The 22,395-nt window shown below is 46.5% G+C and overlaps 1 protein-coding gene and 1 pseudogene across 1 annotated transcript in view; one reads left to right on the top strand and one right to left on the bottom strand.

Moving 5' to 3' along the window:
* LOC127031298 (ribonuclease-like) overlaps positions 1 to 22,395 on the top strand; it is a 304,542-nt gene that overhangs the window by 222,582 nt on the left and 59,565 nt on the right. The window lies entirely within an intron of this gene.
* LOC127031311 (ribonuclease-like) lies at positions 17,991 to 19,024 on the bottom strand (annotated as a pseudogene).

Here is a 22,395-nt window from a genome sequence, read left to right on the forward strand (position 1 = left end):
ACTTATTTGCACTGTGGTGTCTAGAAAGTGGACCTCCCGTGTAGATTGGTCCAGGCTGAGGTTGATGGTGGGGTGGAAGCTGTTGAAATCGTGGTGGAATTTTTCCAGAGTCACCTTCCTATGGGTCCAGATGATGAAGATGTCATCAATGTAGCGTAGGTAGAGAAGGGGCGTGAGTGGACGAGAGCTGAGGAAGCGTTGTTCCAGGTCAGCCATAAAGATATTGGCATATTGTGGGGTCATGCGGGTGCCCATAGCAGTGCCACTGATCTGGAGACATATATTGCCATCAAATTTGAAATAGTTGTGTGTAAGTATAAAGGCACAGAGCTCAGCAGCCAGTTGTGCTGTGGCATCATCAGGGATAGTGTTCCTGACAGCTTGTATTCCATCTGTGTGTGGGATGAAAAGAAAAGGAAAAAAACCCCATTCAATGTTTTATTAAGGGTATAGAAAACAAGGACAAACAGCTCAAGCTTTTGAACTGTAAAGTGTTCAGGCTTTCATTTTAATGACTTCCCTTATTCCCTTTCCCTGGATTGGCAGAAAGGATTTAGAAGGAAGCCCCATCCTCTTTGACAGTCTCATAAATGATTTTAACTGTTGTTTGAGGACAAAGAGAAGGAGTTTTAGTTGTGACTAGCTGGAGCTGTTGTTATTGCTGTGGTTGTTACAGTGCAGTCCTGGTTCCTAGAAGACAAAATGCCCCAGACACATGAGCAGGGAAAGAGAAGAATGGAAAAGAGAGAAAATTCTAATTCCGTCTATGGTGTTACTCTCCCTCGCAGCCTCAGAGTTAGAGAAACCCAGGCCTTGCACACGACCTTACCAGTCGCTCTGAGACCTGGCAACTTGCACTAACCTGGGGTGTTCAGAGCATTGCGTTTCGCTGCCTTGTTGATCACAGGCTCACACCAGTGTTGTGAAATATCCAGTTTTGGCCAGCTAAGTGAGACTCTTATTAGACGGAAGGAACAAGGAGAGGGGTAGGAGAGAGTGAGAAAAGAAGGTGGGAAGGAACAAGCACTTGGGCAGACCATCCCAGGTGGTGGCTGGTTTTTAGCCGGAGCTGGTGGAAATGGCTTTGTCAGCTGGGTCCCTCTCTGTGGTCAGGACGTCTCTTGGGATTAGGATGAAGGAGGCTCTGTTGTGTCATGATGTATCCTGTGCTCCCAGGAGATGGCCAGGGTGGCAGCCATGATGGTAACGCTCACTCCTTCTCCCTTTGTTCCGTCAGGAATTGTTGCATTTGCTGACTCTCCTGTGTTAATTTTTCTCTCAAACTTATCTTTTTTTAAAGAACTGCAAAAGTGAGTGCTGGGGGAAATAGCCCCTCCACTCATTGGTTTGGTCACCAGTGAGGTCTAATTTCCCACACACCAATTCTGGTCTATTGATTTCTGGTCCCAAACTGCTCTTGTTTACCAGACATGGTCTTAACAGAGGCCTTGAGTGATATCAGGGGGCCTCTTTGTCTGCACAAATTCAGTCTGTCTGTGACTTTTGTACCTTTTCCCATTAACATTTATTGTTATTTGAGACTGGAGATTTCGTGAATTTTTGGTCTGCACATTTCATCTTAAAATCAGAATGGATTTTCAGGCTCAGTTATTACAACAGTTCTCCCAACCCCCACAGCACTGCCAGTGCTCCTCAGTCCCAACCCACAGCTCCTGCTGTCCCAGCCCTGGGCTCCCACATCACCCAAAGATCAAACTCCTCCTGCAAGACTGGACCTCACACAACCAAATTGCCCAGAGCTAGTGCTTGAACCACTGGGCATTGGAGCCGTGGGCATATGGAATAGCATGGCAAACAGGCAGAGGGGATGCATGTGGGACATGTGGGGTCACATGCCCTTCCCCCCTCTGATTTCTGCCACGGTTTGTCGGCTGGGCCCCCTCTCTCTGCGGCAGCTCCTGGAGCTGGCAATCTGCAAGCTGGGCCACAGGGATAGGCAGTAGCAAACAGCTGGGAGCTTCAAGGAGGGGCTACTAAGGCTAAGGTGGTGGTCATGGGGGGCATGACTCAAGCTGCTGGGGGGAGGGAACCTTTAAATTGTGCTCCCCGACTGTCGACCGGTACCTGTCATCTTTGCGAGGGGATGATGTGCTGACATAGATTGCACATCCTGGCATCTAAGTGACATATTATTTTTTCTCTGTGGGATAAGAGTGATTATCTGAAAAGAGAACTCCCATTGGATGGCATTGGGTATCTGCCCTACCTCTGAGAGATAGAAAGGTGCCCTTGGAATTTTAATAATGAAAGAGAGAGAGAGAGATGGGGAAGGACGAAATGAAAGACAGACTGTCAGGTGAGTGGTATAAATTGCTTCCTGTTGGGACCAAAGCCAAGTTTGAGTTTTCAAGGGAACAAGTTGGGTTGGTTTAGAATTTTGCTTTGCTCTCCCTTTGACTCTAGACAAGAGAAGGATGGTGGTCTGTGGAATGAGAAACTCAGAGGAATGTGCACAGATACACACCACACAGACAACACAAACACACAGAAAAAAACATCGGAGACAGACAAGTCTCTGACTGACACAACCAAGAGAGGGGCACAGCCATGCAAAACAGAAATATGCCAATAAAAGATACAAACACGAACCAGGAGGCCTTCCAGAGGCTCATTCCCACAAATCACAAACACACGCACAAGAAACATAACATAGGACATGTAAGACTCATGCAAGTAAGGGATGGAAATTTGGGCAACAAACACATGAGCTCTAGAATACCAGGGTTGGAAGTGACCTTAGAAGATCATCTAGTCCAATCCCCTGATAGATTTTTACCCCAATTCCCTAAATGGCCCCCTCAAGGATTGAGCTCACAATCCTGGGTTTAGCAGGGCAATGCTCAAATCACTGAGCTCTCATTCCCCAAGAGCAGATGTGACTCACAATCACAAGAGTTTGGGGTTTTTCCTGTTTGGGCCGGCAATAGCAGTAGAAAGGTGTTTATATTTGTATAACTTGTTTTTATCAACACAGAGGAATAAACTACACTTCTGTCAATGGTGGTTTTACTGCTATATGTGCATCCATATTAGAGGATGTATTGGAAATTGGTACCGAAACTGCTTTCTCTCTATCCATCCACCACCAATATACATTCATTTCCATTCGCTCCAGCAATCCATCTGTTTCCAGACACACCCATCTCTCTCTATATTTATATAATGCTCATCTTGTTGTCGGAGTATCTGAAGACTGGCAGCTGCTACAGGAACATGGGAGGTTGTTATTGCCATGAGCGTCCTCAGCTGGTATAATTCATGGAGACGCCAAACTGGGAATGGGGACACCATGCGTTATTGCCATGCAAATTGAAGAGCTTTTGAACTATCTAGTGACCTAGTTTCACTCAGGAGGTCACTTTGGTCCCTATGACAATCCTTCACTTCTCCAGCTTCATCAATTTTAAATTTGCCAACTCTGCTTTTCACTTCTAGTTGGGACTTTGGACCTTAACAGAGGGTAGGGAAGGGGAAGCGGGAGTCCTGGCTCCTGGGTTCCATTCCTAACTCTCAGAGGGCACTGAGTGAAGTGCTTTGAGTAAGGGGAACTGGAATCCAGGACTCCTGGGTTCTTTCTCAAGTGGAGAAAGTCACTGTGGAGTCATTGTGGGTATTTCACTGAAAACATTCGCTCAGTGTGCAGCGGCACTCATAAACGCTAACAAACTCTTAGGAACCATGAGGGAAGGGATAGATAATGAGATAGAAAATATCCTAATTCAATGATATAAATCTATGGAATGCCCACATCTTGGATATTGTGTTCAGATCTGGTTGCCTCAACACAAAAAAGATATATTAGAATTTGGGAAAGTACAGAGAGGGGCAACAAAAGCAATCGGGGTATGGAACAACTTCCATATGAGCTGCAACTTAAAAAAAATGGGCCTATTTAACCTGGAAAAGAGATGACTGAGGAGGGATATGATAGAAGTCTTTAAAATCATGAATGCTGTGCAGAGGGTAAATAAGGAAGTGTTATTGACCATTTCATATAATACAAAAAACAAGAGTCAATAATTAAATTAATGAGCAGAAGGTTTAAAAGAAACATAAGGAAGCACTTCTTCACACAATGCACATGCAACCTGTAGAACTCATTTTCAGGACATTTGTGAAGACTAAAAGTAAAACTGGGATTAAAAAAAAGAATAGGATAAGTTCCAGGAGAATAGGTCCATCAATGACTATTGGACAAGATGTTTGGGGATGCAACCCTATGCCCTGGACGTCCGGTGTCAGAAGACAGGACACTGGGCCAGAAGGACCACTAGACTGACCCCATATGGCTGTTCTTATGTCCAGTGACGCAGCTGTCTGGGCATCAAGGTCTCAGCTGGAATGTTCTCTCCAGAATACTGGTACAAGTAGTGTGTTAGCCTGGGTCATGTGGAAATTCGGGAGTGTGAGAGAGAGAACGACTGGCTGGGAATTAGAAGAACATTTTTAATCTCCATTGAGGTAAGGTCCTGGAGCAGTCTCTCAGTAGGAGTTGTGGGTGGTAAATGACTTGAGAGAGAGCTGGGGAAATGTCTGTGGGGAATTGTATGCCGGGGTTCATTGAGGGCTCAGCATCCCAGGAACTCAGTTCCAGTTTATATCTTAAGTTCCTAAATCTCATGCTTCATGGTTTCAGCCAATTACTTGCCATGGTCAGAAAGGGATTTTCTTCCCACTCTGCACCATCTATTCTGTTTTTTGGGGGGAGGGGTCTTTGTTTTGTTTTGTTTTGTTTTGTTTTATCGGCTTCCTCTGAAGCATCAGGGCTGGCCATGGCTGTAGATCGGACATTGTGTGGGATGGAATGGAGCATTCTCTTGCCCATGGTCTTGTCTGGCTTGTTCTTGCTCACATGCTCAGGGTCTAACTGAACGTCACGTGTTGGGTCAGTTAGTCACCACCCTCTCTGCCAGAATCGACCCTGAAACCGAATGATGGACGACACTGCCTTTGAAGTCAGATTCAGAGGTTCAGATGAGGCATGTGTGACGTTCTATAATTTGGTGAAGCATCCTGGAACTCCCATCTTCTTCATTTATATTGCCATTCCTAATATCTGATTTGTGTCCATTTATACTTTTACGCAGGGATTGTCCAATTTGGCCAATGTACACAGCAGTAAGGCATTGCTGGCATATGACGGCGTATATTACATTGGTGGACATGCAGGTGAATGAACTCGTGATGATGTGGCTGATCTAGTTAGGTCCTTTATCAGTCTCTTTGATTATAATGTCAGGGTTGTTTCTGAGGCTGTGGATGGCATTACATTCTGCATGACATAGGTTATGAGGCAAGCAATGTTGTTTTTTCCAGTATTTCTGCCTGTGGACACCGGCCGAAGCATTCTTTCTATAGGTCCAGATGTCATTTCGACCCTCAGGAGGAATCCATGTGGAGTTCTTCTTCTTGTGCTTTTGGTGGGGGGGTATCTGTGTTCAGTGTTATATTGAAAGTATTCTTTGAGTCGGAGACAGTGAAATTAGGCTTCCACATTACCGCAGAACTGTACCATGTTTGTGGGGATGGCGGGGCAAAAAGAGAGTCCCCGAGATAGGACAGACTCTTCTGCTGGGTTGAGTGCATAGCTGGATAAATTGACAATATTGCTGGGTGAGTTGGGGGTACCACTGTTGTGGCTCCATGTGGCAGGTAGGATTTTAAATAGCTTATGGTCTCTTTTCCTTTGTAAAGAGGTGAAGTGTGTAATGTAGATCTCCTGTCTTATTTTAGTGAAGTCTGTGTTTGTGGATGGTTGGTTATTTATGAAAGTCGCCATAAAGTCTGATGTTTTCCTGTTTGCTGTATAGGATGCTGATCAGGTGGTTCCTCAGTTTCTTTGATGGCTTATGGCATAATCTCTCACTGTGGTCTGTGCAGTATGTAGATAGCAATGGATTTTTCATCTTCAGTCCATTTGGTATGATGTCCATTTGTTAGCATTTGGAAAGGAAGATGATATCTGTCTGTACTTGTGCAAGTTTCTTCATGAGGTTGATGGATTTCCACTCCATACAGCTAAATGCAGTGCCCTGCATGGTGTCAAGTATCAGAGGGGTAGCAGTGTTAGCCTGGATCTATAAAAAGCAACAGAGTCTTGTGGCACTTTATAGACTAACAGACTCACATCAGACTTACAAAACTCATAAAAGCAAAGGATTGAAATAAACAAAACACAAACACACAAGGAAAATACAAAAAGCACAAGCCTGATTCACACAAGATAAACACACAAACACGAGATCTGGAAAGATGTGACTCACAAAATAAGAGTTTGGGGTTATCTTTTCTGGGCAGTGAATACCAGTAGAAAGGGGCTTGTAGTGATATAGTTTATTGCTGTCAATAGAGAGGAATAAATTTTACTGCTATAAAGCATAGTTATATCAGTATAGCTGCACCAAACTAAGGCCTGTACTGATATGATAGCTAAATTGGTACAAAAACATCTCTGTATTAATCCATCTAGTCCCATAAACACCCATCTTTCTCTTTGAAGACAGCTAGATGCTACAGGCCAAAGAATTAATGGACACAAATCTGACATCAGGAATCATAACACTCAAAAACCAGTAGGAGAACACTTTAATCTGTTTCGTCATTCAATGACAGACCTGCGGGTGGCAATTTTGCAACAGAAAAGCTTCAAAAACAGACTCCAAGGAGAAACTGCTGAGCTGCAATTGATATGCAAACTAGACACAATCAACTTAGGCTTGAATAGGGACTGGGAATGACTGAGCCATTACAAACATTGAATCTATCTCCTCTTGTAAGTATTCTCACACTTCTTTTCAAACTGTCTGTACTGGCAGGGGCGGCTCTAGGTATTTTGCTGCCCCAAGCACGGCAGGCAGGCTGTCTTTGGCGGCTTGCCTGTGCGAGGTCCCCAGTCCCGCGGATTTGGAGGCCCACATGTGGGAAGTCCACCAAAGCTGTGGGACCAGTGGTCTCTCTGCAGGCATGCTGCCGAAGGCAACCTGCCCGCTGCCCTTGCGGCGACTGACAGAGTGCCCCCCGTGGCTTGCCGCCCCAGGCATGCACTTGGCGTGCTGGTGCCTGGAGCCGCCCCTGTGTACTGGGCTATTTTGATTTTCACTTCAAAAGTTTTTTTCTCTTACTGAATTGGCATCTCAGAGTTGGTAAGACAACTCCCACCTTTTCATGCTCTCTGTATGTGTATATATATCTCCTCAATATATGTTCCATTCTACGCATCCGAAGAAGTGGGCTGTAGCCCACGAGAGCTTATGCTCAAATAAATTTGCTAGTTTCTAATGTGCCACAAGTACTCCTGTTCTTTTTACAGGAACATGGGAAGTTATTACTGCCATGAGCAGGTCAGACTGATGGAACTACCAAGCTGAGGAGGAGGCCACCGGGTGTTATTGACATGCAGATTGGGAGAGCCCATAACGACAGAGTCACCCACCCTGCTCCCCACAGCACAATGATCCCTAGTGCTGTTGTGAGGTAAGTAGTGACTGTGAGGTGACAGCACTCCCTACGGAGCACCTTTTAGCAACATATCTCCACCTAATACCATGCTGAAACACTGGGTTCAGCGGTCCCCACAGTGGAGAATTCTGAGTATGTCTTGTAGGTTTCTGATTTATTTACAGGGGGTTAATGGTTATGAAAGTAGTAAGTAAATAAAGGAAGGATAGAAATGAAGGGAGATCATTTACTCAGATTCTTGAGTGGAACCTGAAGACTGAGTAGGAGGAGAGGGGTGTGGGAAAAATCTGGGATCACTGAAAGGACTGTCAAAAGCCAAAAGGAGTCTCAGAAGCATGAGGACACTGGAGTGAGGGGTTTCTGTACACGTTTCTTTACCCCCCGGAGCTCTCTTCTTATTTTAATATGAGTAAAGTGTGTGGGTGTGTGTCTGTGTGCATGTGTGTTGGAAGTTCCCTTGTGTCTGTGTGTTACTTGCTGACACTGTTCCTGAAGAGGGAAACAAGAAATCGGAGGGTCTGCAGCTTCAGTTGGACTCCTAGGGTCCAGAGTGACCTAGACAAATTGGAGGATTGGACCAAAAGAAATCTGATGAGGACAAGTTCAACAAGGACAAGTACAAAGTCCTGTACTTAGAAGGAAGAATCCCAGGCACCACTACAGGCTGGGGACTGACTGGCTAAGCAGCAGTTCTGCAGAAAAGGACCTGGAGATTACAGTGGATGAGAAGCTCAATATGAGTCAGCAGTGTGCCCTTGTTGCAAAGAAGACCAATGGTATATTGGGCTGTATTAGTAGGTATATTGCCAGCAGATTGAGTGAAGTGATTATTCCCTTCTATTTGTCACTGGTGAGGCCACACCTGGAGTATTGTGTCCAGTTTTGGTCCCCCACTACAGAAGGGATGTGGACAAATTGGAGAGAGTCCAGTGGAGGGCAACAAAAATGATTAGGGGTCTGGGACACATGACTTATGAGGAGAGGCTGAGGAAACTTGGTTTATTTAATCTGCAGAAGAGAAGAATAAGGGGGGATTTGATAGCAGTCTTCAACTACCTGAAAGGGGGTTCCAAAGAAGATGGAGCTCAGCTATTCTCAGTGGTGGCAGATGATAGAACAAGAAGCAATCGTCTCAAGTTGCAGTGGAGGAGGTCTAGGTTGGATATTAGGAAACACTATTTCACTAGGAGGGTGGTGAAGCACTGGAACGGGTTACCTAGGAAGGTGGTGGAATCTCCTTCCTTAGAGGTTTTTAAGGTCTGGTGTGACAAAACCCTGACTGGGATGATTTAGTTGGTGTTGTTCTTGCTTTGAGCAGGGGTTGGGACTACATGACCTCCTGAGGTCTCTTCCAACTCTAATCTTCTGTGATTCTATGACACTGGGAAAATAGAGAGACTTGGGACAGCTAGCATTTGTTTCAGGCAATTGAGCTATGGATTCCCTTAGTGAAGACTTTGTAGTGTAAGACAAGAGACAACAGATGGAGACACACATGTAGCCAAGCGCACATATGCTGTAATTCCCTGTTTTAGGGCTAAAAGTGGAACACTGGTGTACTTGTCTCTTTCTTTTCTTCTGTCTTCTTCTGGGATGTGGCATCCTATAGCTTTCATTTTGTCTGCATCACAGATTCTTAATGCACCATCACTAACTGCTTCCAGTGCTCTGTATACTCTCTCCCATTTCTTTACAGCTAGATGAGAGTTCTAGAAATTTTTGGATATGGGATGACAAAATAGCTTCTCTGTTGTAAGATAAGGGCCCAACATGGAAAAGACTGAGAGCTGCTGCTTTAAAAGAAACCTTCAGTGGTGATGTAGCAATGGGCGAGACTGACACTAGAATTCTGTGTTCGGTTCTGGTGTCCATACTTTGAAAAGGATGTTGCAAAATTGGAGAAGGTACCGAAACGAGCCAAAAAAATAATTCAAGGACATGGACGAATGATGGGGGAAAAGCCTGACTTAAAAGACTCTGATTGGTTTATCTCATCAAATAGTAGATCAGGCAAGGACTTGAAAAAGTACGTAAGTACCTTCATGAGGAGAAAATACCAGCAACTAAAGGGTTCTTTATTTTAGTAGAAAAAGACTGAACAAGAGCAAGAGCAAATAGCTATAAGCTTAAACCAGACACCTTCTAGTTAGCTTGTTGCCATCAATAGAAAGGAAAAAAATACATTTCTTTAAACCATGGTTATACTGGGATATATGAATCCACTCTGGTAGTTGTACTGCACATTTCTACAAAAGCTGCTCTGTCACTATCCAACCATCTCCATACACATAATGAAAGAAGGAGAGAGAGATAGCAAAAGACAAACTGAGAGAGAGAGAGAGGAGTGGTATAAATTATTTCCTGTTGGGATCGGTCAGGTTTGAAATGCACACAGATGCACATGCACGACACAAACACACACAAGAAACAACACCAGAAACAGACAAGGCTCTGACTGACACAACTAAGATGGAGACACAACCAGACAAAACAGAAATGCACTGATAAAAAAATACAAACACGCACGAGGAGGAAGACGAGGCCTGCAAAAGGCCCCTCCCCACAAATCACAAACACACACACAAGAAACATAACATGAGCCACGCAAGACTCACATAAGCCAGAGATTCAAATACAGGCAACACACGTGTGAGACCTAGCATGAGACAAGGGAAGATATGACTCACAACAGCAAGAGTCTGGGGTTTTCCTTTTTGGGCAGGGAATAGCAGTAGAAAGGTTCTTATATTGGTATAGCTTGTTTCTATCAACACAGAGGAATAAATTACACTTCTATCAACTATGGTTCTACCAGTATCCCTGCATCCACACTAGCGGATGTACTGGAAATTGGTATCAAAACTGCTTTCTCTCTATCCATTCAGCCTCATACACTCTCATTTGCACTCACTCTCTTTAGCAATCCATCTGTCCCCAAACACACCATCTCTCTCTCTTTCTCTGTCACTGTCTCTTTGTGCCCATCCAGTTGTCAGAGTCTCTGAAGGATGGCAGATGCTATAGGAACATGGGAGGTTGTTATTGCTATGAGCATTCCTGGCTGGTATAATTAATGAGACATGAAGCTGAGGATGGGGCCACCAGGTGTTATTACTATGCAAATTGGGGATTTTTAAAGCTTCTGAACTAGCTCATGTCCTAGTTTCACTCAGGAGGTCACGTTGATCCCTAAGACGGATGTACTGGAAATTGGTACCAAAACTGCTTTCTCTCCATCCATTCAGCCCCATACACTTTCATTTGCACTCATCTCTTTAGCAAACCATCTGTCCCCAAACACACCATCTCTCTCTCTTTCTCTGTCACTGTCTGTTTGTGTCCATCCAGTTGTCAGAGTCTCAGAAGGATGGCAGATGCTACAGGAACATGGGAGGTGGTTATTGCCATGAGCATCCCTGGCTGGTATAATTAATGGGACATGAAGCTGAGGATGAGGCCTCACTTACTATGCAAATTGGGGATCTTTAAAGCTTCTGAACTAGCTCATGTCCTAGTTTCACTCAGGAGGTCACCTTGATCCCTAAGACGGCCTTTCACTTCTTCAGTTTAATCAATTTTAAATTTGTGGACTCTGCTTCATGCTTCTGATGGGGATTTGGGACCTAAGAAGCGGGGTAGGAGTAGGATTCCTGGGTTTTAGTCTTGTCTCTCAGAGGGGAACAGGTGAAGTGTTTTTGAGTAAGGAGAACTGGGAGACAGGACTGTTGGGTTGTTTCTCTAGTGGAGCAAGTTATTGTGGAATCATGATGGGCATTTCACTGAAAACATCTGTTCACTGTGCAGTGGCAGACAAAAAGGCTAATAGAATGTTAGGGACCATTAGGAAAGGGATAGATCAAAAGAGAGCAAATATCATAATGCCACAACATAAATCCACGGTACACCTACACCTTGAATATTGCATATAGTTCTGGTCCCCCCATCATAAAAAAGATATACTAGACCTGGAAAAAGTACAGAGATGGGCAATAAAAATGATTAGGGGTATGGAACAGCTTCCCTTTAGCAGCAATTTAAGAGATGGGGCGTGTTCCCCTTGGAAAAGATCTGACTGAGGCGAGGTATGATAGAGGTCTATAAAATCATGACTGGTGTGCAGGAGGTTAATAAAGAAGTGTTACTGACCACTTCACATAACACAAGAGCCAGGGATCACACAATGAAATTAATAGGCAGCAGGTTTAAAACAGACATAAGGAAGCATTTCTTCACACAATGCAGTCAACCTGTGGAAGTCGTTCCCAGGGCATTTTGTGAAGGCAAAAAGTAAAACTAAGTTTTATAAAGTTGGATAAGATCATGGAGGATGGGTCCATCAATGACTATTAGCCAAGATGATCAGGGATGAAATCCTATGTTCCAGGTGTCCCTAAACCTCTGACACTCCAAAGTTGGGAGTGAATGACAAGCTCTGGATCATTTGATGATTGCCTGTCCTGTTCATTCCCTCTGGGGCACCTGCTATTGGCCACTGTCAGGAGACAGGATACTGGGCTAGATGGACTTTTGGTCTGACCCAGTCTGGCCATTCTTAGGTTCAGTGCTACAGTTGTCTGAGCACTGAGGTCTCAGCTGGAAGTTTCTCTCCAGAATACTGGGTACAAGCAGTGCATTAGCCTGGGTCATGTGTAGATTCACACGCGTGACAGAGAGAATAACTGGCTAGATATTAGAAGAACATTTCTGAACACCGGTGGGGCAAGGTCCTGGAGCAGCCCCCCAATAGGAAATACGGGGAGAAATGATGTAATGAATTTTAAGAATGAGCTGGACAAATTTATGAATGGCATTTTTGTCATAAACAGATGGTTAAGGGTTAATGTCTCTTTTACCTGTAAAGGGTTAAGAAGCTCAGTGAACCTGACTGACACCTGACCAGAGGACCGATGGGGGGACACGATACTTTCAAATCTTGGTGGAGGGAAGTCTTTGTTTGTGCTGTTTGTTTCGTTCATTGTTTGCTCTTGGGAAAAAGAGGGACCAGACGTGCAGCCAGACTCTCCAAATCTTTCTGAATCAGTCTTTCATGTTTCAAACTTGTAAGTAGCCAGGCAAGGCGGATTAGTTTTATGTTTGTTTTCTTTCAACTTGTGAATGCTTTTCCTATTGCTGGAAGGATTTTTACCTCTGTTTGCTGTAACTTTGAATCTCAGGCTGGGGGTGGGTGGGAGTCCCTCTAGGCTATATGAAACTGAGTACCCTGTAAACATTTTCCATCCTGATTTTACAGAGATAATTTTTACTTTTTCTTTCTTTAATTAAAAGCTTTCCTTTTTTAAGAACCTGATTGATTTTATGACTTGTTTTAAGACCCAAGGGGAATGGGTCTGAACTCACCAGGGATTGGTGGAGGGAAAAGGAAGGGAATGGTTAATTCCTCTTTGTTTTAAGATCCAAGGAGTTTGAATCTGTGTAGCTTCCCATGGCAACCCAGGGAGGGGTAAGTCTGGGCGGGGGGAAGGAGAGGGGGGGGTGGTTTATTTCTCCTTGTTTTAAGACCCAAGGGGTTTGGGTCTTGGGTTCCCCAGGGAAGGTTTTGGGGAAACAGGAAGTGTGCCAAACACTATATTTTGGCTGCTGGCAACGTACCAAATTTAAGCTAGTAATTAAGTTTAGAAGTGATCATGCAGGTCCCCACTTTTTGGACTCTAAAGTTCAAAGTGGGGAAAAAACCTTGACGATTGTAGGACAGGGTTGCTTGAGAGGAGAGCAGAGATCAGCATCCCTGTGGCTCACTTCTGGATTATCTCTTAAATTCCTAAGTCTCATGCATCATGGTTTCAGTCTGTCATCTGCCAGGTCCGGAAAGGGTTTTCCTCCTCTCCTCCCACATATTCTGGTTTGGGGGTTTTGTGAGGGGTGAAGATTTTTTGTTTTGTTTTCTTTAATCACCTTCCTCTGAAGCAACAGGGAGGCCACAGCTGGTGATGGGACATTGGACGGGGTGGACCAGGGTTCTGAGGTGGCACCAAGCCTTTCTCTCTCCCAGTTGCTGGGCTGGCTGGTTCTTGCTCACATACTCTGGTCTAACTGATAGCTGCATGTAGGGTCAGGAAGGAATTTTCCTCCCAGACGAGATTGGCAGTCACCTTGAAGGAGGGAGGAAGGGATTACCCTCCTCTGCAGCTTGTGGGTGGGTTGCCAGGATTACCTGGGTAGATCTCATTTAATCATTTCCCTGCCATTGTGGGTGCAGTTGGATCCCTCTTATTCTCTGCCTGTGGCACATAAAATCTACTGTCCTATGGGCCATGACACTTTGGCCCCATTTCAGTTGTTGGGCTGGGTGTGTGAGTGAGTGAGCAGTGGTGTTAGTGGCTAGGCAGGAGATCAGAGCAGATGATCCAGTGGCCCCTTCTTGCCTTAAACTCCATGACAGAGCCCTGGTGGGAACAGCAGCGTTCACAGATGCAGGAGAAATGCTGTCAAGAATCAGAGGGGTAGCCGTGTTAGTCTGGATCTGTGAAAAGCGACAAAGAGTCCTGTGGCACCTTATAGACTAACAGATGTTTTGGAGCATGAGCTTTTGCTCCAAAACGTCTGTTAGTTTATAAGGTGCCACAGGACTCTTTGTCGCTTTTCAGGGGAAATGCTGATGAGCAAGGACAGGTCAGGGCATCCCAGGGAAGTGATGGGGGATTTAAGGAACCCTCCCAAAACAGGGTCCCTGGGCTGGAGGCCAGAGAAGGGGCCTGGGTTCCCCTAGTGCTCCCCAGACTCAAGGGAGAAGGTCAGGCTGCCAGGGGACACAACATCAAGCCCCCAGTGTGGGCCGAGGACCTGGTATTGAGGCCACCAGACATGAGATTTCCCTGTGGTTTGGGCTGGACTCTGGATTACCTCGAAGGCGGTGAGAGCCAAGAGTGACCTGGCCAGAGGATTAGGTCACAGCCGTCAAGGGACCTCCAGTGGCCTGGCTTGCCATTTAGCAGGGCTGGAGTGGGAGAGAAGCCACACAACGCCATGCCCAGCTGTGAGGAGGCATCCGGATGGTGAGTCTCTTTGCCCGGCTGGGGAAGCCCCCAAGCCCTGGAAAAGCATTCCTGCTCTCTTTTCCTGGATCCACAGGATAAGGGCTACAATCCCTGCTTTGGAACAGTCTTTAGAAGGAAACCCTGCAGTGTGCCAGACCCCCTGCCAGGGTCTGACTCTTCACACAGCCTCACCACCTCCTAAGACTTAACCTAGGGGTCTCCAGCCCTCCTGCTTCACGTCATGAACTCTGTCTGGAGAATGCAACTGAGCCAGACTCCTGGGAGAGACATGGCCATGCTGCAGGGATGAACACGCCCCACCCAGCATTTGCATGGTCACACAGCACTGTCACAAGAGTTGGGTTCATGAGTCACCTGAGCACAGCCTAGGAAGCCCTTAGGTCAGCACAGAGAGATAAAGGTTACAGCACAGACCATCCTGGGGAGCCCAGTGCCTGGCCACGTTTCAGGGGACCCCTTGAGCCAAGCTCTGTCTGTCTCCATGTGACCTCTTTGGTCAGAGTCCCAGTGAGAGCCCTGATTCTTCCCTGCCCCCAGCTCTCATCCCCCACCTCACACCTTCCCATCCTTTGATCTCCAGCAGGAGGTTTGTTCAGCTTCTCTGTGGAGAGGTGAAATCCATCTCCCTCTGGGTGCTAGGTGTCAACATCTTGGGAGTTGGGTTTGCTGTTGTCTTCTCAGATTCTCCATTGAAACAGGATTGGCCTGGGCCAGTCCTTTGGAATGGTAGCCAGGCAATGTTCATACCTATATTTCTCAACTTCCCAGAGAGCAAGCAGTCCTCTTCCAGCCACTGGATAACCATGCAGTATAGAGGGGAAACTGAGAGACACATGGAAGTCATAAAAATATTTCAGAAAACTCCCACTTCTTCACCTCCACTCAGCCCTGGCAGGCAGGAAAGCTGCCACATCAGGCTTTGCTGCCCATGGAGTGTATGTGATCAATGAGGAACAGAACCCAGTGTGATGGGTCCCCTCCACCACAGAGCCACCTGGAACTGGGGTAGCACTGAGCCCCCCATCCACAAGCCTGGGCTCCCTCTCACACTGTACTGCTCTGAAAAGCTGCAAAGCCCTCCAGCATTCACACAGGTAGGGACACACCCAGCTGCATTTACGTACAGGCTCTCTATGAACCAGCTTCTCAGCCTGGGACCCCAGAGCAGTACTGTCCTGCCCTGGTCAAATCTAGCCAGTATATGGCCAGTATATTTACCTGGTCTGCCTCTCCCTCATGTGAAGAGAACAATGCACATTTGTGGTAACTAAGCCGAGATTTTCCCCAAGCTCTCCAGACAAAGCTCACTAGTTTAGATTAAAACAAAAACAAGTTTATTAACTACAAAAGATAGATTTTAAGTGATTATAAGTGATGGCAAACAGATCAAAGAAGATTACCTAGCAAATAAACAACAAAACACAAACTAAGCTTAATATACTAAATAGATTGGATAGGAATAGCAGATTCTCACCCTAACTGATGGTACAGGCAGACTTGTAATTTCTTAAGGCACAAGCTACACTTGCTTTGTAGCTTGGAATCCCCAGGTGTTTCATACACAGGCTAGAAATCCCTTTAGCCTGGGTCCAGCACTTCCCCCAGTTCAGTTTTTGTTCCTTTGGTGTTTCCAGGAATCTTCTTGTGTGCGAAGTGAAGACCTACCGATGATGTCACTCCCTGCCTTATATAGTTTTAGCATATGGTGGGAACCATTTATTTCAAAGCTTGGTTCCTAGCCCGGTTTGTGGAAAAACACTGACATCCCAAGATGGAGTCCAGAGTCATGTGGCCTGGTCACATGTCCTTTCTGGGTCATAGCAGCCATTACCCACAGGCTGGATCAACTGTTTACAGGATTACTAAGCTCTTTCACAGTCCATTGTCTTTGCTGATGGGCATCAGTCCCATCTGGCTTCTTCATCGTTGTACCTGAAAGCCTGGCTGTGGGTGTTTTCCAGAGTAAGCTCATTTGAAATATAGATCCTTAGTCAATATTCACAACTTCAGATACAAAAATGATACATGCATCAAGTAGGATAATTATATTCAGCAAACATAACTTCCAATGACACCTCACATGACCCATCTTGTTCAAAATGTATCATAATTTTGCCATAATCATATCATAAGAATATCGCTATGATGAATATGTGGTGCAGTGTCACACCCAGCTTCTAGCCCCCTTGGCCTGACCAGCAGCAGAAGATGGGTGTGGGTGGGTGTGGAGCACACAAGCTGGAGGAATGGGGGAGCAGGACCCAGAAGAGGGAGCACAGGCTAGGGAGGGGGCCTAGCAGTGGGTATGATGTGGGGCGTTCAAAGGCTCAGGGGTTAGCAATGTTATTTTTCTAAACCAGGTTTTGTGAGTTCACATTTCAGTGGGGGCTGTTATTTAAATTAATTAACTAAAAGGCAAGTTCACCACTTGGCGATTTTATCCCCACCCTTGCTCAAGCCCTGAGCAAGGATTCTGGCCCAAATTGCCTTTTAATCCCACCCATCCTTAACACTAATAGACAGCAATGATTTTGGGGGTGGCACAGAGTGGGGGGTCCCTCAAGCTCAGTCTTTGACCCTAGCCCCATGTCCTGCAGGGAAAGGAATTCTCTCCCCCACAAGAGGAATTAGGGTAAAACTTGCTCAGAGGCAAAGTTTCTTCCTGACCATACTCAGTTAGTGAATGGTTCCTGCCCTGAAGCATGGAGGTTTATATCTGTTGTGTCAGGTCTGTTTTAGGGGAGGGGAGTGGGATCTAGTAGGTTAGCACAAGAGCAGCTGGGAATCAGGATTCGTGGGTTCTAACCATGTTCCTAGGAGGGGCGTGGGGTCCAGTAGGTTAAAACATGATAGATAAAAATTCAGGATTCTTAGGTTCTATTCTCAGCTCTCATGGGAAGGTGAGGTCTAATGGGTTAGACCAGGGCTAGAGGCAGCAGTCAGGACTCCTGCATTCTTTCCCTAACACTAGGCAGAGACTGAGACTGAAAGCACAGAGAAACTGACTGTAAAACCACAACACTTTCCCAGCACACTGCTTAAGTGTTCAGTGACTCATCTCCTTGCTATCTCCAACAAGCCAGAGACTTCTTTGTAGGTATCAGGTTTTACTGGGTTTGGAGAGCACACAGAACTGCAGGAAGCAGGGAGTGGGGGGAATGTGCAAAAATAACGAAAAATGACAAATAGCACTGACTTGCTGTGAATATGAGGACGATCTAGTATCAGGCTGAATACTAGAAGGGTGAAATTAATGGATTAATTAAATTAATGAAGGGGCAGGTGTTTAGATGGCTGCTATGTGGCAGCAGGCTGTACAGGGTGGTAATGGGGTGGCTCTGCTCTATCATGGGCAGAGGCTGGTGAGGGATGGCAGCACCTAAATGATCTGACCAGTGTTCAGAGCTGGGTGCTGTTGCTGATGTGGAAGGGACAGAACAAAGGTTAGAGGAAGCAGCCAGATCCCCTGTCTGACTCCATGCCCAGCGCTGGGCCCTATATGTGCCTCACATAGTTTATGGGGAGCCCTTTCCAGCAGTCGAGGACAATTCTGCAGACATAGCGTGTCTCGGCATAGGTGTGGCCTGTTGAGTTAAAGGCGCAGACGGTGATGTCGAAGGGAGCGACGCTGTGGCATTCATTTGGCTTGCCCGGTGTCCCGCCCAGGTTGCAGATGCTGTTGATGACTCCTGTGGGTGTTGGTGAAGGTATTGGCTTCCTGGCTGTACATCTCCCGGTTCTGCATCATACAGTCACAGTAGGTGCCACTGGAGTCCTCGCTTCTGGGGTAATTCCAGTGCTTCAGCAGGAATTTGTCATTCTTCTCATCCCACAGCTGCCCGCTGGCCACAGCCAGCCAAGCCCGAGCAGGCCAAGGGGCAGCAGGAGCACAGGGAAGGATATTTTTGGAGCCATGGCTGTGTCTGGATCGACCTGAAGTGGGGAGAAGGGGGAGATGGGTGGAGACAGAACTGGGTAGGGATCTCCCTCCTCCATGGAATCTCCCAACAAACCCCTCTCACCCCATTTTGCCCTGAAAGCCCCTATCCCTTCTGTTGTTCCCTTCTTTCCCCCCCCCCCCGCCACCATCATCCCCTCCTTCCCCAGGAAGCTCAAAACAGGAGACTTCTCATTATCTGCATGACAGTAGCCCTTAGATGCTACAGTTGATATCAGGACCCCACCATGCCAGCCATTGCTGGGACCCCAGCTGAGACCAGGGCCACCATTTCCTCTAATCTACTATTCCTCACTCTTTTCCCAGAGTGGGAAATAGAACGCAGGTGTTCTGGCTGCTAGTCTTCTATTCTCACCTATTCCCATGCCAGAGGTGAGGAGAAAGCCTAGCTATCCTGGTCCCCCAGTCCCAAGTGATACTGTTCTCACCTCTGTCCTGGCTGGTGGGATCTCCTGCAACTTACCCATGTCCTTGTGTCTTCGCTGTCATCAGAATGATGGATCCTGGCCTCTGAAGAGCTGATCCTTGTTCCCCTCTTGGAGCATGTTATATAGAGGCTAGGCAGATAGGGAGGTGGTGGAGTGAGAGGCGAAATCTAGGAAAGAACTGGGTCAACAGGATTTCTCAACATCAGGAAAGTCAAAGCAGTGGCTCAGCAGGCAGTGCAGCTGTGGGGAGCAAGCAGCAGCTGCACTCACTCCACAACAACTTCTCAGGGTATGTCTACCCAGCGAGCAAAGGTGCACTTATAGCATGGGTGGGCAGGGCTGTGCCAGCTTTATAGCTAGTGAGGGTACTGATAGCAGGCGCACAGACTTCACTGCAGGCTAGCAGCCCCAGTATCAGCTCGCCATGGCTCCTGGGTATGTACACAGGTTGCTAGCCCATGTTGCCGTGTCCCCATGGCTATTGTTACCAGTGCTAGCTAGATTAAAGCTACCGTAGGAATGTCCACCCACGATGCAAACACACCTTTGTTTGCTGTGTAGAGGCACCTGAGTGCTGACCCACTGGCTCCTTCTCAATCCAGTGCTAGCCTAGAAACTCACTTCCCCGCCATCACAGCTCTGCTGGTGCCCCTCAGCCCTTACCCTCAGCTCCTCCCGCCCCGCCTCCCACAGGCAGCTGAGATATTCTCCTCTCCCAGGCCATCATATTCTTGAAAGCATGGCAGAAAAAGAAGGTGAGCGAGAGATGTGCATCCAAACATGCCGTAGGCCGAGTTTTTTCAAGGCTTCCAAGGGATTTGGATACAATGAAAATTAGAGGAAAACTAGGTGTCTAAATCCATGTGGTGATTTGAAGGTGGCAGTCGGAGCACAGGGAGAGAGGAGCTGAATCTATTTCCACTAGATCAACCTCCCCCTGCAACTCAGAACCCTCATTTCCAAACCGAGTGTGCTGACCACTGGAGCCAGAGCCTTGAGGTGTGGCACATCCTGGATTCTAAGGAAAAAGGACTCCTGGGGGAATGCTATAGGGGCGTCTGCCCCTGTCTGCGAGAGGCAGGTATGTGCCCATGGAGATTTAATAATTAGAGAAGGAGAGAGATAGTGAATAACCCAATGAGAGTGAGACACCCAGAGAGATTGATTGAGAAGTGAGTAGTGTGAATCATTTCGTCTTGGGCCCGAAGGGAAGACTGGGTTGGAGTCTAGGCATGGGAAGGAAGGTGGTGTGTGGAAAGAGACGCTCAGAGGAATGATCCCGCTCACACAAGCATGCACATGAGGGACAAAGGCCTCATTCACACCAGCAAGGGGAAGAAACACCTACCCGAGACAGTTCCTAAGTCGCACAGGGCTTTGACTCACAGGAGCAAGAGGCACAAACACACTGGCCAAAGATACAAACACAAGGTGGAAGAGGAGACATGAAAGATGCATCCAAGCAAGTGGCACATACCCACAACACACACACAAACATGAGGCACAAAAGACTCACACATGCAAGAGATTCAAATACACAAAACACACCCAACACAAAACATGCAACACATAAGACTGGCTTACAGAAACTCACCCACAAGCCCAAATAGGATATCTGATAGGAACAAGAGTTTTGCATGATCCTTTCTTGACTGTGAGTACCAGTAGAAAGACACTTATATTGGTATCACTTATTGCTGTCAAGAGAGAGAGGAATACATTATACTGGTCTGAAGCATGCTGGTTTTCCTGCATCCACATTAAGGGTTGAACTGATAGAACAGTAAAATGGATACAAAAGCGGCTCTCCATCTAGCCACCCATCCCTAGACACATCGATTTCGCTCTCTAGCCATCCATCCCCATACACCAAGCTTCCATGCTTTCTTGCTAGATTTTGATGTATCCATCTCTGGCATTACTTTTTCTCAGCATGCTCTTCTGGCTGCATTCAGTTTGTCTAAACTGACTGGCTATTTCTGGATCATTGGATTTTTTTGTACTTTTTAAACAGATCAGCACTTTCTTCATCCAGACATAGTATCTAGCTTTTTGGCAGCCACTTGTGATGAATTTGTGGGGCAGCATCACATCCATCAGATACAAAGCAACTGCAGGTCTCACCAAACCATATTCCCATGCAGTTGACCAACGTCACTAAAGCAGACAAAAGCAAAATTTTGGAGGTGTCCATCCAAAAAGAGTAGCATCAATACAGTCCATCTCTACATCTTGGCCAAGTTGAAAACTTATAGCTAGTCTCCAGGGAAGAAGAAGAAAAGACAAGGAAATCAAGAAAAAAAGGGAAAACCTGCAGCTTTGACAATGTTTCCCCAGAACTACTACAACTTTCTGGGAAGAAAAGCCAACGCTGATTGTCCGTCTTGGGATGCATAAACTGGGGTATCTCAAGTAGGAGTTGAGAAGTTATTTGATGTTGGTATTTGGCCCTGGTGTGACTGCCACAGGAATCCTGCAACCAGTTCTGGTGTCCACAATTCTAGGAGGATGTTAATAAATTGGAGAAGGTTCAGAGAAGAGCTGAAAGAATTATTCTAGAATTAGAAAAAATGCCATATAGTGATAGACTCAAAGAGCTCAGTTTATTTAACTAAAAAAGAGAAGGTTAAGGAGTGACTTTTGATCACAGTCTATAAGTATCTACATAGACTCATAGACTAGATGATCATGATGGTCCTTTCTGACATTAAAGTCTAACATCCTGCACATTGCAGGCCACAGAACCTCACCCACTCCCTCCTGTAATAGATGCCTGACCTCTGGCTGAGTTACCAATGTCCCCAAATCATGGTTTAAAGACTCCAAGTTACAGAGAATCTGCCATTTACGCTAGTTTAAACCTGCAAGTGACCAGTGCCCCATGCTGCAGAGGAAAGGTCAGGGGCTCAAAGAGGGGGGCACACAGGGCTTCCCCAGAAGTGGGACATGAGTAAAACCAAAGTGGAGGGATACCAGAGGCCTGAGGTGTAACATCTGTAGAAAAATTAAGCATATGTGGGCAAAATGGCCAAAGATTGGTGACATAGTGGCCCAACAGGACCCTCTAAGGGTTAACTTGGTGAAAGCCCAGGACAGAGGGGGTAACTTATCCACCATCCAACCAGAGAGGCAGCCTGTAGCTGGGGCCCAAAGCGTGAACTACATGACGGAGTATTGGGAGGAAAGGGGTCACTCAGCCAGCTTCTTGGGGGAATTGGTGTGGGAGTGACAAATGGGCTCCCACTCTGGGCCCCAGTGTACATGCCCTGTTGGACTGTCCCGGGCTCAGACCCATCTGACCCTCAGTGGGAGCAGCAGGTGGTGGTCGATGGGGAGACATTCCTGGGGTAGAGACATTCTGGGACAGAGAAACCCCTGGCCACACCCTGCCTGGTTGTAACCCCACCGAATGCTGCAGGGTTGCGTGATCTGATTTAAGTTTCCACACGTGAAGCCATTCACTCTGCCTATAGCTCAGACCCCTGGGCAAATGCAGGAAGGATTGGGCTGACTG

The sequence above is a fragment of the Gopherus flavomarginatus genome, chromosome 11, assembly GCF_025201925.1.
Source record: "Gopherus flavomarginatus isolate rGopFla2 chromosome 11, rGopFla2.mat.asm, whole genome shotgun sequence".
NCBI classification, from domain to species: domain Eukaryota; kingdom Metazoa; phylum Chordata; order Testudines; family Testudinidae; genus Gopherus; species Gopherus flavomarginatus.